The 17011-nt window shown below is 44.0% G+C and overlaps 1 protein-coding gene and 1 long non-coding RNA gene across 3 annotated transcripts in view; both read left to right on the top strand.

Annotated features, from left to right (window-relative positions):
* The window catches only part of LOC139050420 (uncharacterized), a 516820-nt gene that overhangs the window by 96082 nt on the left and 403727 nt on the right, over positions 1–17011 (top strand). The window lies entirely within an intron of this gene.
* Positions 13104–17011, top strand: part of LOC139054463 (uncharacterized) — a 50447-nt gene continuing 46539 nt past the window's right edge. The window contains exon 1 of one of the 2 annotated variants that reach the window (XR_011511255.1): positions 13104–13193. This is a non-coding gene — a long non-coding RNA (uncharacterized lncRNA). Of the gene's footprint in view, positions 13194–13875; positions 13949–17011 lie in introns of those variants that run through there. The other variant, XR_011511254.1, reaches the window with a different exon arrangement.

Raw genomic sequence — 17011 nt, 5'->3', positions numbered from 1 at the left:
TCCAGGCTTGATGGTGAGGCCGGTAGTACGGATCGCAGCGAGGACACTCTCAAGTCAGGCGAGATGTTTGTCAAACGTGCTCGAGAACACGACGTCGTCCAGGTATACGAGGCTAGTTTGCCACTTGAGTTCAGCAAGCACGGTATCCATCATCGGCTGAAAGGTGGCAGGTGCGGAACAGAGACCAAAGGGGATAGCTTTGAACTTGTAAAGCCCGTCAGGTGTCACAAATGCTGTTTTTCACGATCCCGTTCATCAACTTCAATTTGCCAATATTCTGATTTAAGATCAATGAAGGAAAAAACTTGGCATGTTGTAGATGATCCAATGCGTCGTCGATGCGTGGCAATGGATAAACATCGCGCTTGGTGACACGGTTCAACTTTCTGTAATCTACACAGAAGCGTAGTGTGTTGTCTTTCTTTCTGACTAACAGTACAGGGAAGCCCATGGGCTTGTAGACGGCTGGATCACGTCGTCTTGGAGCATTTCTTTCACCTGATGCCTGGTCGCTTCTCTTTCCACTGGAGACACTCTGTAAGGGTGCTGACGAACAGGATGTGCAGAATCGTCTGTAATAATGCGGCGCTTTGTGATGGACATGCGACACACTTTGGATGACGTTGAAAAACAGTCCGCAAATTCGTTCACGAGACTCAGTAGATGGCCTTTCTGACGGTCTGGCAGAGCTCCGTTAACAGGAATCTGTTCTTTTAGGCAAAGTTGAAAGTGTGTGGGTTAATTGCGGCCTTTGCACTAAATTCTTCCGGTGCACCTAAGTATCGTAAGTGTGTTTTACGAATGTATAATTTAGCCTGCTCTGCTGAGAGAACTATAACAGCCATACAAATTAAATTTGTTGAAAATGGGGAGAATAATAGCGGCTCATATCCATGCTAACTGAAATGTTTGTGAGTGAAGCATTTTGCTAAAAAAGGAAGAAAGCGCTCGAATGCACTGTTTACAGGCAATGTTTGAAAGTGAAGTCGTAGGCGGCCAATATTTTATGGTGTGTGGCTTAATTACTGGTGACTGAAATCTTAAATGCAACTACTCAAAAGAAACAGCTTCACTGAAAATTGGGCCCTGATTGTGCCAGGTTGCATAAGTCAGCTGTTTGTCAATTGGAAGTTGAGTGAATCAAGTACAAACGTCTTCAAAATAAATAACTAGCAGAAGCCTGGAAGGATTAGAAGGATGTCCCAGTTTGTAACTATGCATTAAAATGATACTAGACAAGTTAGAATGACATTTATAGAACACAAATATGAAAAGTAGGGAGAGTGTGAAATTGCCAAACTTTAGCTAGAAATGCATTCACAGCTAGAGGAATGGCTAAAGTAGCAGGCTTGTGAAGTATGTGTTGCCATGTTCTTAATAACTTTGTGATCCATATGTTGTCTCTGTCTACTACGGTAATGCTGGTTGTGGAATTCTAGAAACATGCACAGATGTTCCGCTCTCCGGGTTTCGTGTGGCGCAAAGCCTTTTATTATCACCCGAAGTCCAGACACACTCTCTTAAAACCGCCACACCGAGCTTCCTCCCGTATCAACCACAGCAACGCCATAGCATGACTTAACAGCCGTACTTCATCAATGCTAACCTCATTCTTTCCTCAAGCAATAACCCACTGAAACAATCTACCCGATACCATATCCTCATGCACTGACAGCGAACTATTCAGGAAAAATTAATCAGTCATATTCCATAGTACATGCGTAGCTAATGTGTTTCATGCTCTTGCTGTGTGGAAATCTGCTGCTGTATTTTTAGGCTGTTGTATCTCTGCACTTTTGTGCTGTATTTTTTTAGCTATTTCTATTTTTGTATCTGCTGTTGCACTTGTACCTCTGTACTTCACTGTACTGATATTGTACCTCTGTAGCCGTGTCATATGTTCCTCTATGCCCCCCCCCCCCCCTCTTATGTAATGCCCTCGGGCCTTTAAGGTGGAAATAAATTAAGTGAAATGACCCCCCCCCCCTCCCCACAAATGAAATTACCAAGCACCAGCACTGTGAAATAGTGTGTGATTATTGCATCAAAGTGCCAACTACACATTGTTGTAGGAGAATCAGCTTACATTCTAGTGGTGCTGGTGGGCTATGTTTTGTTCTTGTTCACCCTCTCATGATGACAAATCAGATAGTGGCCTGACGAAAATGGCTGTGAATGTTGTGTATAATTTCCCCTTCTCTCTTTCGGGTGTGCGCACTGACATGACCAGCTAGACCATTGTGTACTCTGTTCACATCACCACCTTTGCTGTATATAAAATAAATCTCACTTAGTGCACAGGATGCTGCTCAATGAAGGTGGCACTAGCAATTAGATTTTGGTCGTTCTCATGTCTCATCATATAAACTTGAAGTTACTTTTGTCTTTTATAAAGGTTCAAGGACATAGCTGTTAATTACAAGTTCCCACAACACTTGCTCATTTATCTTTTTTTTTTCAATCGGTATGTATGCCTCACATTTAAAATAAATGTTTGTTGGAAACCAGCACTTTGTTCATGTCTGCACTTTCACTATACCTGTATTGTGCTGGTCTGCACGAATGCCTAAACGTTGAAGTGACACGGAAAGACAAAGCTAATTATAAAATCTGTGCACAAAAACTACTAACTGCACACATTGAAGTCGGGGTTCAAAAAGAAATATTTTTTTCTACACTGAGAAAGGAAACAAGAGCTACGTCTAAAAGAATGCAATGAAGGTTGATTCTAGTGGTAACAGGAAACAGTCTGCTTAAGGCACGGTGCCAAAGCACTGTCCAAGTTCTTGGGAAGATTTATAAGGATGAAAGAGGAAACTACAAAAACAGCAGCCATTAAAAAAACCTGGTAATGTGTAAATGCACATATTTGTAGCATGTATAGAAAGCATGTCCTTAATGCCACAAGCCTTAGCAGTGATTTAAGAAAGAATGTCATTTTGAGTGATTTTCATAAGATGACGTACTGTTGAGCAGCAACTGCTTTCTTAGCAGCATTTAGGCATGAGTAAATCGCCCCGTACCTTTAATGGGTGAGAAGGAGATTAAGCCAATGCATAAAGTAAGCTTGGGTAATCAAAGTGTAAAAAAGAAAGTGGGAGGTGTTAAGCGGGATAGGGGGAACAGTTGGTAGTGCTCTTTTTGAGGTGGCAATAACTCAAAACGAAGCAAACATAGATAATCCTTAATTTTCCCTTATACTTTGACTTCCCATGCCCTACTCATGCATCAGCTACTCCTACTGCATTGAGGGCGAGTAGGCTACATCGCATGAAAGCTGCCAAGAAAAGCATTTCCTGCCCTGATGAACACAATTCCATTGTTTATATGCTCCAGCGACATTCTTTGATCAACCACTTGATCACTTGAAGCCTTTCACTTCCTGTGAACCTTGATCTTCTTCAACTTTATACAAGTTTATAGCATAAGCATAATTTTGAGCAGAATATCTGCACAAGTTAAATTAATAGAGAATTGTTACTGAGGGATTAAGGCATCAAGTATTAGTAAAATTGCTTCCACATTTTGAAAAATCCTCATTCATATATATTTCATGCAATTTCTATTGAATGAATCAAAACTGCCATTTTTAAGGTTGATCCAAATGAAGCTCTCGGTTCTACAGGGAATAATGTTCTACTGACTAAATTTGAACCAAGTAACTCAAAACTCTTAGCAGTATACTGCTGGTACTGATAGCAACCACATTAGTCTTTAGGTCGCTGATAACACATGCCACTTATTGATGCCCATTGGTACCAATACAAGCTCTACTGGCTCTATAGGACAAGTAGCAGTTGCCATCTGTTTGACCCTATTGGTGCCAATACAAGCTCTACTGGGCCCTATTGGTACCAATACAACTTCTGCGGGTCCTATAAGTGACAAATAGCTGGTACCTATTGTACCCTATTGGTGCCAATACAAATCTATTGGTTCTATAAGTGAGAAATAGCTGTCCCCTTTTGGTACCAATGCAAAGTCTATTGGACCTATAAGCAAGAAATAGATGTCGCCTATTGGACCCCATGGGTACCAATAGAATACCAATAAAACCAATAGAGTTACAATCAGTTACCTATAGAACCCATAGCACAGCTCTATTGGACCAATAGAAAATTCTATTGGCATTTTTGCTAGGGCTATAGAAATATGGCTGCACAACATTGATAGTTTCTGAGGAGCAGGAAACACAACTGGCATTTGGAATCTAATGGCGACATTCTTTAGATTGTGAGCCACTCTATCGCAATGTGGTACAACTTCGGAAACATTAGCGATCCATATTGACAGGCACAGGTTCCCATTAGCTTACTTCAGGTTTTTCTTGGCTTTGCCGCTTCTGGTTGCACATGGCCACTTGATGTGTCTTGTGATGGCAAGAACCAGTTGATCAATGGCCCTTCGTTCTCAACGCTGTCGTCATCTGGCGACGCAATTCTACTGGCCTACCCTTTCAAGTATCTCAGTCTAACGTCATGACTTGGTGCCGCTATAAAAGAAGACTGGCATGATTTCATCTTCTGTGGGCATGGCGGATCCAAAGCCGCCATGTTGCTAGAAGAAACGCTTCTCTGCTTACTGCAGGTTAGTCTCCGTTTTAGTTCAATACGTAGTGTTGGTGAAAGCTTAGTGGTTCTGCAAACAGTTTTATAACTGCGCAAACAAACAACCACAGAGAGCATACAAGGACAGGTGCCAACTTGCATTTTCGGCCAGCTTGCTGGATTATGCTCGTGCATAGGAAGAAATACAAATAGGTCCCAAAGGTACAGAATAAAGCGCCCCAATTCCTACGTACATTGCAGTGTTGGGGTAGTCTATCAGATTCCTCTATAAGGCAGTGAAGTCTACGTAAGCCAAACAGGAAGGTGTAATATATGGGGTTTTACGTGCCAAAACCACTTTCTGATTATGAGGCACGCCGTAGTGGAGGACTCCAGAAATTTCGACCACCTGGGGTTCTTTAACGTGCACCTAAATCTACGTACACGGGTGTTTTCGCATTTCGCCCCCATCGAAATGCGGCCGCCGGGGCCGGGATTCGATCCCGCGACCTCGTGCTCAGCAGCCTAACACCATAGCCACTGAGCAACCACGGCGGGTAACAGGAAGGTGTGTGAACATATGCTTGTGTTGGCATGAATTTTCAATAATAAAGTCAGTGGGCACCTTCCTATTCATTGCTTGGTATGCCCGTGTAAACCGATCCTGAAGTTATGATATTGTGCTGGTGCCAAGATAGCTGAGCGAGAAATACACAAGGCGTATCAGATTAGGAAGAAGGCTATTGATTGTGTCACCAACACTTCAGTTTATCTGTACAATGGGACGAGGTTTTGACAGCTGAAGGCGTTTCCCAAAAGGAAATTATTCGCCGTATGGCTGTTGTGTACGTTGAACATTGCATTTCATTGGCCACTGTGAACCATTGGAGCAAACGGTTCAAAAAGGATGTGAAAGTTGCAAAGGCAACCCAAGACCGCGCCAAAGCCATCGTGCAATCACCCCCAACACAAGTGCGGAGGATAAACATAGATGAACTGGCAGAGCGTGCAAACATCAGTCGGGGTTGGGTTCACACCATAGTTCATCAATGTCTCGGTCTTCGGCTTTTGCGTGTGCAATGGATGCCGAAGACTTTGAACCACTGCTAGAAGAAGGTTCTGCACTGCCTTGACTCATCTGATCCGGTATCACAATGAGGGTGACGGCTTCTTGCCTGCATTTGTGATCGGGGACGAACCATGGTGCCACTACTACGAGCCTTAAACACGAAAGCAAAGCTTACAGTGGAAACATTTGAACTCACCGCCCCCAAAGAAAGCAAAGGCCGTCATTTCCGCCGGAAAGGTGTTGTTTACTATGTTTTTTTCGGATCGTCAGGGGCCATTACTGATAGAATTTTCTAAAGCCCGAGAGACTATCAATGCTTTCCTTTATTGTGAAAAGCCGGATCGGTTGCCGGTCGCAATCAAGAACAAACGACGTGGAAAATTGATGAATGGGGTCATCTTGTTCCACAACCTGGCTATGGTGTTGGGCTGTTGAGCACGAGGTCGCAGAATCGAATCCCGGCCAGGGCGGCTGTATTTCGATGGGGGCAGAATGCGAAAACACGTGTGTAGATTTAGGTGCACATTAAAGAACCCCAGGTGGTCGAAATTTCCAGTCTTCCACTACGGCGTGCCTCATAATTGGAAATTGGTTTCAACCCATAAAACCCCTTAATTTAAGTTTTAATTTTTCCACAATGCCCGTCCCCATGTCGCTGTTGTGGTTAATACAAGACTGGGAAAGTTCAAGTGGGCACCGCTGCAACATCCGCCATACAGCTGAGACCTGTCGTTTTGCGACTTCCACATTTTGGGGCAAATTAAAAAAACAGCTCAAGGGAAACAGATCTGGTCGGATGATGACGTTAAAGAGTCAGTTGCAGATTTGTTGAAGCAGCAACCTAAGGAGTTTTATGAGACTGGAATCACCCGACTCGTTAGTTAATGGGATAAATGTCTAAATGCTCATGGAGACTACATTTAAATTAAGTACCCCGTTATGTATTCACATTGGCTCACTCATTTGACTCGCCCTCGTATATTTTGCAGAACGTCTTTATATAGGTGCTCTCTGTTGGGACAATAAATTCGGTGAAATTACTAACGATACACAACCGGTGACATCTGCTCCTGCGTAATACATTGGAATAAATGACAGCGTCATTGAGATTTTTCACTGGCTGTTGCATATGTACAAAAATGTAAACAAGGTTGTTGAATGACGAAATTTCATTACCATCTTTGTCCTCAACTTGTTCATTTCATGGCCTTCACATTTTTCACATCAGTGGCATGCACTGCTTTGCTGGGTTCAAACTGATATAGTTCTAAAGTTCGTGTGATATTTTCTTTACTAATAAAATAAACAGAAATATGGAAACATTGATATCAGTTAGTTTTGGCATAATTTTCGCAACATACGAGTATATTTTCTTACGAAAAAATACATATTTTACTGCTTTTGACACTGTGTTTGCAGCATCTTTTGCAATGGCAGGGCAGTGCAGTGCAGTGCAGAAATTTCTTAAGAGGAAGCTTTAGCTCGGACCCAACTCTGACGTGGCCTATTCAAATACATGTAAAACGCCGAAACGCTTTTTTCTGAGATAACCCCTGGATCACTTTTAATTAAATTTGTTGCATTTGAGAAAGAAAGTTAAGTTCCAGTGTCTGTTGGAAGTGGAATTTCGATTTAGGGCCTGAATTTTGTTTAAAATATTTTGAAAAATTCGAAAGTGCGAAAAAAATTCAACCAAGCCTCGGTTAGCCCTGCCTCACTGACTACCAATGAGTGGGAGTGGGAAGATCGAATGGCCAAATTTAACGAAATTACACAACACCATAGATAGCAGAGGCTTACATTCCCGCCGCTGGACCCAAAATTAAGCAAAAACCAGTCGGTCGAATGGTGGCAGTTACAGACAAGATCCTATCCAAGTCCAGCTGTCATGCACCTAATACACCCAGATTTATACCCAACCGACAAGTGCACACATTGCAACTCTAAAGCCACCCTGGAGCATATCCTATGGGAATGTACGGCTGTAATGCAGGGTAACGGGGATGCAGTCTCAAACAGCGACAGCCTCCGCGCGCGCTGCGAGCCTGCGTTGCTCAGCTCTGACCTGCAGCACCAACTCTGGGCCGTCCAGCGAGCCGAGGAAGCTGCCAAGGGCCAACAACCCTTGGCTGAAACCTAGGCGGGGTCCAGGCCCACCCCACCAAATCGCAGGGCACTGAATAAAGTTATTTGAATGAATGAATGACGTTTACAAACTAATAGCTCTGCATCAAGAATAGATATCACGGTTCTGTGAACGGCAACTATTATAAGAGCCAAAGTCGACAAATTTGGTATGTCAATTGGTATCTTACGTGAATTGGTTACATTGTGTACAAGGATTCTGTGAAAGGTGTATTTCCATAATGCTAAATTTCTTGAGATTCACGTGTAACATAGAAATTTTGTCCGCTGTGGATGTACTATTAGGTCCAATTCACATAATTGTGATATTGTTGTTCATTGCTGAGTTTGATAGTTTAGATTTTTGAAAATTTGTGGTTTTGGTGAATTTTTAATAAAGAATTGACAACCTAAATGAAAAATTCGAAGCAGAAGTCAGTAGAATTCAAGTTTTTCTTTTACATGCAACAAACCTCATCAGATTTGGTGCAGTGGTTGCCGAGAAAAACAAATTCACCTTCTACATGTATTTAGATAGGAGCACCCGAGCTAAATGTATAACAAGTGTAACATGTGTAAAACTAAGTGCATAACATCTGTGTCTTACCAGTACTCACGTACGGGGCACAAACTTGGATGGAGTCTTACGAATAGGGTTCTTCTTAAATTGAGGACGACGCAACGAATGATAGGTGTAACGTTAAGGGATAAGAAAAGAGCAGATTGGGTGAGGGAACAAACGTGAGCTAATGACATCTTAGTTGAAATCAAGAAAAAGAAATGGGCATGGGCGGGGCATTTAATGAGGAGTGAAGATAACCTATGGTCATTGAGGGTTACGGACTGGATTCCAAGAGAAGGGAAGCGTAGCAAGTGGTGGCAGAAAGTTAGGTGGACGGATGAAATTAAGAAGTTTGCAGGGACAAGTTGGCCATAATTAGCGCATGACTGGGGTAGTTAGAGGAGAAGTATGGGAGATGCTTTTACCTTGCAGCTGGCGTAGTCAGGTTGATGATGATGATAACCTGAGCTAAAACTTCCTCTGAATGAGGAGGCCAAGCTCCAAGTGAGCCCCCCCTCCCCCCCCCCAACAGAATTTCTGGCTACGCCACTGGTTCACTGTATGTGGAGGAGCAGTATTCTTTTATTGATTTAATCTCACGTGATTGCGTCTTTCTAACACAAAAGCGTTACTTCAGGCTGAATGTGTAATATTTTCCTAACCTTCAATGTTGCAGAATTTTCAAAACATGTGAAAGTGTTGCGTACTTACTTTTCTTGAAATAGTTGAAGCATTTTGTAGCCTCCACCGTATATCTAAGTGGAAGGTCCACCTCACGGCCAACTGAAAATTGTCACTGAAAGTGCAACTTTGGCAAATTTTGGATGTCCACTCACCTTGAAATAGAAATTTTGAGCATACATTCTCTTTTCCACTCTGATTCTTCATGCCACGCGATGTGACTAAATATCATTTGGTTTTACTTATCACGAACTTCAAATATTGGTTGCGTGCTCCCAGGCCATGCCCACGGATGTGTAACTTTACACGAGGCGCCCCCGTGTTTGTGATGTCGCACTACACGACCACTTTGTCTACAAATGACGAAGCTACGTCTGTTTTCCATGAGTCGATGGCCAGCAATCATCATTTTGAGAGACGTCACAACTGGTGCTTCTCTTCGTCTACCTGGAGCACAATGCATCGAGATTAGGCATGTCAGCTGCCTTGCACAGTGGCCAAAAAAAAAAAAAAAAATTACCGATGCTGCAGTGCTAACTCTGTTTGAGCAATCGATGAAGGCTAATTCGAGTTACCTACAAAAGTTCTCCATGACATCAGGACATATCATCAGCTTGGATTTTTTTCATCGCATGCACCATATGTGGTGTGTTAAGAAGCGTTGTAGGTATCTATGTTGAGTTAGTGTAGGATGTGACATCTCCGAGTCATCCCAACGTCATCCCAAGCAGCTACCCCTTTTGGCTTTGGTTCGCAATTTAAAATTAGCAATGACCTTCTAAGCCAATTATGCCATCCCATTGGTAACACTAATGTGAACGGCATTTGCATATGTAAACATCCTAATGTACTTAAACACCAAAGCTTCCTTTTAAAGTGCATGCAAATTGTACAAGTGCCTTGCCTGAGTTAACCGTCAAAGCAATCACAATGAAATGTGTTTAAAATTGAAATTGCGGTCTTGCGAGAAAAATGGCACCTGTGTGTAACCTAGGGACAAATGTTATAATAAATCCGCTAACATGTAATTTCGGAAAGCTTCACTGAAAGAGGTTCACCATGACGTGAAATGTGTAACACAACACACTTGTATGTACGTGAGTGACACACAACAATGATCTTCAAACATGTGGTGCACTGTATGTAGCATTGCTGCACATTCAGTAAGCTTTGTGATGTGCAATATTAAATTGGCAGCATGTTTCCAACACCTGTACGAACTTTAACTGTTAGCTTTATGTCTGTTAAAAAGTAAAACTTTTTATCAACGGAAATGAAGCAACCGAAACGAAGCATTGTTTAAAAAAGCAGTGTGGGGCGCATCGCACGAAGCTTTTTGTTTTTAGGTGCGTTTTGGAATTAGCCAGTCACCACATTTGCTTAAATGTTATGTTATGAGCTATGTTGCAATATCAAGCGTATCTCAAAGTCTCACCCGCATCGCTGTGACAGAAAGTCTGATTTTTGTGGAATGGCTGACAAAGAAAAGCTTTTTATTACCATGTATTTCCATGTGCTTCTGCAAGGTCATGTTGACTCATGACCGAAACCAAAAATGCATGCACTTTATATGCCAATTCGTAGTTTCCACCTCCTTTATGTCCATGTGAATTATTTATTACACACAGTTTAGGTTTCGATAGCATAAGTCGTAAAGGTATGCACTGCAACGTTTGTGGCAACAGTTTGTTGTTCTGTATGCACTGGAAGACATGTTCTGTCGCCTCTGCTGTGACTGTGTTTGTTCACTTGGTTTTGTGCCACAATTCTTTTCATATAATTTGTCCTCCTTCAACGATTGGCCATATTCCTCGTGTTTCTTTTAGTTTGTTGTTGAATACTTCCATATTGTTTCCTACATACGTTACATTGTGACACACATTGCGATTTATTTGTGTTGGAAGTCGTTAATATGACATGAGATTTCTCTTCCGTCTGAGGAGACCAAACAGGTTTACTTCGACATGTCATGCTCATAGTATGTACTACGAACAAGCGTGAGTGCGCAATACCTCATTACTATTTCCTTTCAGCTTGAGCGTAGGATTTAGCTGCTCAGACCATGGAATTTATAGCTTTGGAATATATTTGTGTAATCTACACGAAGTATACATGATGTGTTAGCAGTGAGGGTGCAAGAATTAGATTAAAGATAGCCTTTTTTCAATACACCAATGCCACAACAAAGTTGTGCACTACCTCTCCAAACTTGAAAAGGACTGGAAGTGCATGGTAGTTCACAAGATTATTGCAAGGGTGGGACTCCTTTGTCGATTGCACCATCTTGACAGAAAGGCACATTCCTGTACCATACTGTGCCACAAACATAAATTTGGAGGAAATTGTGCCATGCTACACCACAATGACTGCGGCATATGTGTGCTCCGGCAGTGGCCGCGAACAGTGAGCGAATTCCACACACACAAAAAAAGACTACAGCCGTTCACATGTTGCACACCAAGCCAGCGTGCCTCTCGCATGAATTTTTGCACTCGCAACAGTGGACTTTTCAGCGCTTCCTGCAACTGGTCGGGGCATGTGCGGCCACTCGGGAGGTTGTAGTTATAATATTTGAATACATCTTGAGTTCCCCAAATGGCATCGCTGGCTCATCCTCACATGCTTTGACTTGCACATACTTTACAGCATACAGTGCATGGCGATGTCGTTATCACCCCTGCAATTTATCTGGAACATCACACCAACACTGATGGCAGAAATGTGCCTACAGTGTCCATGTAATTGCTATTGTTATAAAAACAGATTGGAATAGCTTTAACTTTCACCAGTCTGGGGTTGATCGCGGCTCTCTGCGTCTGCAGTGACATATGGTGAACCAGAAAGTGTGTTACCACGTTGATTGGACCACATGATTTAATAACATTGCAGTTATGAGCGTTGGCACCAGAATATATAGTTCCATCATAGTGCCACCAATGCTCTTACCTTTATACAGAAAAACATGCGCAATGCTGCCTGTTGACATACTTTATTGTTCTTTTCGTGTTGTTCTTTTATATTTCATTGTGGTTTCGAAGTGCCCTGTACATTCCATTCCACCATAATTGCCATTGGCCCGCTCCAAACTGCTTCAAAATAAATTTCTCTACCCCAAATTGCTCCAAAATAGAATTTTGTCTGCTCCAAACTGCTCCAACACCCAATGTTACTTGCTCCAAGAATTGCTGAAAAAAAACTTCGGTCAGTTGTAACCATGAGATTGCCACACTACATTACTAATAAACCTTCAAACGTATGCTGGTATTTTTAAGAACTTTTAATTCTGACATATGGAAGGATAACACATTATTTATAAATCAACACTAAACTTGGGTTCCATTCGTTATAAACGAGGCCATGATTGTGGCCAACTCCGAAATGGGCCTCAGCTGCTGTTCCATTGTGTCAGCTAGTCTGCTGACCTGGTGGTTCAGCGTCTGTAACTCACCAGTTTGCTGCAATAAAAATGTTTCGTCAGCAATGCTTCTACACATGTTACTGTGAAAGGCAGAGTTTTGCTGAATGTGTAGTCATCTTAGACGGCAAAACACATGACCATGCAATGCCACTAGCACTGATACTTTCATCCAAACTTGGGCGCTTTCCTACACATCTACCTAACAAACCGTGCTGTCACATTTTCACTTGCTGTCCTGAAAACATGCAGAGATGTAACCGACAGAGCGAGGCTGCTACTTTCACTCTACTAGCGTGCAGCACCAGTCATTCAGCCTTGCTGCTAATACAATGTACTGCCGCCATCACGACAAGAATATGTGAGGATAAGTGGTAGTGTTGTGAAGCAGCACTGGATGCAATTGCACTGGGAGCACAAGAGTCAGGTTGTGTCAAAGCCAGGCATGCGATACGTGTAGACAGTCTAATGAACACATAGTGTGGTTGTCACTTGTAAGTAACATGTAAGTGTAAGTAACATGTAACATGTAAGTAACAGTAACAATGTAAGTAACATTGTAAGTGAACATGGCTAGCCTTCACTGGCACAAAACGATGTTTTTTGCACAGGCAGCAATTCTCATGTGATTATTGTGTCAATTTCGGCCCAGCCTAAACACGCCAATGCAGCGTTTGATCATCTGGTGTGGTGCAGGTGTGACTCGACACAGGCATGCATGTCTGGCTGGTGCCTCTCGGTCAGCAGAACGACAGCTGGTTTCACATACTGCTCAAATGGACTGCATGCCTAGTGGTAGGTTGGCTGCAACCTTGCTCTTGCATAGGTATCATCCAGTGCTGTTTCGCCATGGTGATGTCCCGCGATGTTTGCACCCGCATTTGGGTGAGGTGTCGCAATGACAGCACATCATGTGAACTTGCTAGTGCTTCCCTAATGCGACTCCTACTTGCATGTGTGTGCTCTCAATCTCCGTGCTGCTTGTGTCACTGCAAGGAGACACCAACATATTGTTTTGTGTGGCTAAATTGTTGGGTAGGCACTGCAACATATGTCTTATTGTTACAAACATTCTCAAGAGAACAATGCACTCTTATGTAATGTCAACCTCACAACACACAACATATACAAGCCTGTATTGCGAAACGAAGCTTCCGTAGCTTTGTTTGGCTGCTCTGTGCTATCTGCCGTTTAGCTGCGGTTTTTTGTGCTACTTCGAGCTTTCTCACATATGAATGCATGCCCATTCACTGAACTATTTCTGCTACTGCACTGTAGCTCTGGATGCGCAATTAAAATCGAATGCATGTTCTTGTGCAAGCCATCCTGCTCTAAAACACAATTTTGCGCCATAACTCCGCCGCGCCGGCCACTTCGATGTTTTACCGTCAAATTTAGCGAAGCCTATGGGTTATTTTTCCTCTCACTGTGGGCTAGCCGATCTGATCCAATCCAATCCGATCCGATCCGATACTTCGTGCGAAGCTGTTTGGTGTTGTGTTTGTAAGCTGCTGCCGTTGGGTCGCCTGCAAGCCTGGACATGAGCAAAAGTAAGTGTATTGAAGCTACCGAATCTAGAAAATGCTACAATATAGCAGTTATGTAACTTAAATGCTCAGCCTTGAGGGCAGCGCAGACGGGATTGTCTAAAAGCGAAGCTGGGTGGTCGTGCCTTGTAGCTGCAGTGGACGAAAATGTGGCGCCATTGTTTGATTTTTCGTGATATATGGTATGCAGTAGGAAACAAGCTAGTGCCACTTGTATTTGTTGGTCCTCGCTTGTCATCAGGTCAGGTTGTCGAGCATACTAAATTCTCGATTATTTGACCCCCGTTTTCTCATATAATTCGAAATAGCAGCGCGGTCCCAAACCCTATGGTGTCGGACGCTCGCTAGTTCGCACATGAGAAGGTTCGCACTGGTTAATTATGGCGGGGCCGCTTCGAGGTACAGCGATGAGCACAGTTAGGGTGAACACGCGAGCGCGTGGCCGACGGCACTGTTAGCGCCGCGTCACGGCAATCGCTGGAAGCATTGCACATGCGCAGTATGCGCTCTGCGAAAGAATATTTCCACCGCGCGCACCACGTCACTGGAGACGCTCGTTCGTCGTCTGCTAGCCGCATTTTTTTCTGCTGAGCTGACACTTTCAGTACTTGCTGGCCCATCTGGCAGAAAATGTGGTGCGTCAATGAATAAATCAGCATAAGACACTTTGTGTTTCAACTATTTATTGAACTAAACTGCAAGCTCGCAGTGTAAGTGGAACAGACGTACTACAGGGAAATAAAACATTAGAATTTCTAGAACCGAGTCACGTCACCACTGACAGCAACGACTGCCGCTGTCCTGGACGGTAGCGAGTCATAAAGTGCCTGCACATATTCGTGATTGGCCTTTAGGCTTTCCCACTCGTGGCTGACTGCGGCCCACAACTGGTCGGAAGTCGCCGAATGAAGGGGCTTTCTTGCCAAGGCAGCTTTCAGGCGGCCCCACACGTTTACAATAATATTAAGGTCCGCCCCTTTCGATGGCCATTCCAGTACGGGTATGTGCTGCTCTGCCTGGAAGTCCTTCACAACCCTGGCCGTGTGGATCGGCGACCGGTCTTGCTGGAAAAGATAGTTGCCGTCGGGGAATAAACTGCTCGCATATGGCAACAGCACATCGTTCAAAATACTGCAGTATTGCTGAGACGATAAGTGCCCACGTATGCGGTGTAATGGTCCTAAACTATATTGCGAAACCGCACCCCACACGCTCACACTTGCTCTCCCGCTGGTAGAGACGCGTTGCACGTTGTCTGGATCGTTCCTGCATGGCGTTGTTAAATAAAGTAAGAAACCCACTCTTTAACGAAAAAGTTTACGTTACCGTGTTCGTGGCTGTCTCCACACAAGCACTCTTTGGTCTTGTCGCGTCGAAAACGCGGACTCGTCCGAAAAGATGACACGTCCCCAGTCTTCGGTTGTCCACGACACGTGCTGCTCAGCGAACTGCCGTCGTGCTTCCCTGTTGGCAGCCGTAAGTAGCGGCTTCTGTGCTGCGACGTAACTGCGAAGGCCTGAACTACGCAGGCGACGTCGAACAGTAATGTCCGAAGCGTCTAAATCCAACTCCTCGCAAACTGCTGCGGCAGGCAAAAAAGGATTCTCGACAACAGCTGCAATTATGCATGCATCTTCGTCATCTGTGGTAGCCCTAGGACGAGGTGCACGTGGCGCATCCCGAATGTGACCTTCGTTCTTATATGCCTGAATTATTCGGTTCACAGTCTTGAGAGGCCTACCTACTAAAGAGCCGATGTATCGCTGGGAATAACCCTTTAGTGAAAGGTCAACGATAGAGCGTCGTTGATGATCCGGAACTCTGGCCATAATAGCATGTGGTGACAGACTGAGCGTCTGCGGTAGATGCTCGGTGTTTTATATGCTGCATTTGCACGCGGAACAACTCTGAAGATATTAGTCACGCCCCACATAGCTATGTGCGTTTTTTTTCAGTTTTGTTTTCTTGAAGCACTTTGAATGCCGAAAGTATCAGCTCATAAGGCAAAAGTTCCGCTAGCAGACGATGGACGGGCCGCTCCAGTGACGTGATGCGCGCGGTAGAAAGACAGCCTCGCTACACGTGTACTGCGCATGTGCAGTGCTTCCAGTGATTGTCGTGACGCGGCGCCAACAGTGTCGTCGGCCACGCGCTCGCGTGTTCACCCTAACTGTGCTCATCGCTGTACCACCCGCGACTTCAGTGATTGACCTAATAGACCTCACCGAACCTGTGTAGGGAACAGTGATGCCCGCACACCTCAGGCGCGTGTGCTATGGCAGGCGCGACGTCTATCGGTAGTCCACCACTGCCGAAGTATAAATCAGCTGCATATTTTCAGTTTTGCATCTCTTAAATTCAAGCCATCCCTCCGCTGCCACCGGGCGTGCGCATCGGCCAGTCGCTCCGTTTCGGACATTGCGCGTCACGGGTCGTGTAGTTTTATTTTGTATGTTTACTTTGGGATGGCCAGGTCACGGCGTTCTAACGTCTACGCATCTCTCTCTTGCGTCCACGTGCTTTCTCCGCTCTTCGAGTATGTTAAACCGCCGGGTTTTGAGGACGCTTCACCTCATCAGAGTTCATGCGGTGAAGCATCCTCAAATCGTGATGGGGCCATTTGTGAATAGGCACCACGGCTACTGCGTCACACTGCGAAAAGAGCCGCGGAGGCGCTTATGATTCTGGAGCAGTTGTACGACGTTCCCGACAGTGTGCGAAAAGCAAAAAAAAACTTGACCAAACTGCAAAAAATTGTCGCGGTCACTTTGTTTCCATCTCAAATTTACTGCAACAATATTCCAGGTGTTCATTTTATAAAACTGCTGTGATGCAAACTGTTTTCATCAGTTTTTTTAGGGCCATTCGATAATTTGGACTTTCAGATAATTTTAACATAGTTGCTATTTCCTTGAAGGCTGAATTGGCTAGATTTTACTGTACTTTTACATGCCGGGTGGTGTAAGGCCGTACGTGAGCTGGAGCTGTATTCTCTTAACATTCCACTGGTCATTTTGGATCCATTTGATCTTGTGGCATTCTACCACTCGCTCCACAGGAGCCAGC

Source organism: Dermacentor albipictus, chromosome 1 (genome assembly GCF_038994185.2).
Source record: "Dermacentor albipictus isolate Rhodes 1998 colony chromosome 1, USDA_Dalb.pri_finalv2, whole genome shotgun sequence".
NCBI lineage: Eukaryota > Metazoa > Arthropoda > Arachnida > Ixodida > Ixodidae > Dermacentor > Dermacentor albipictus.
This window is presented reverse-complemented; position numbering and strand designations above follow the sequence as displayed.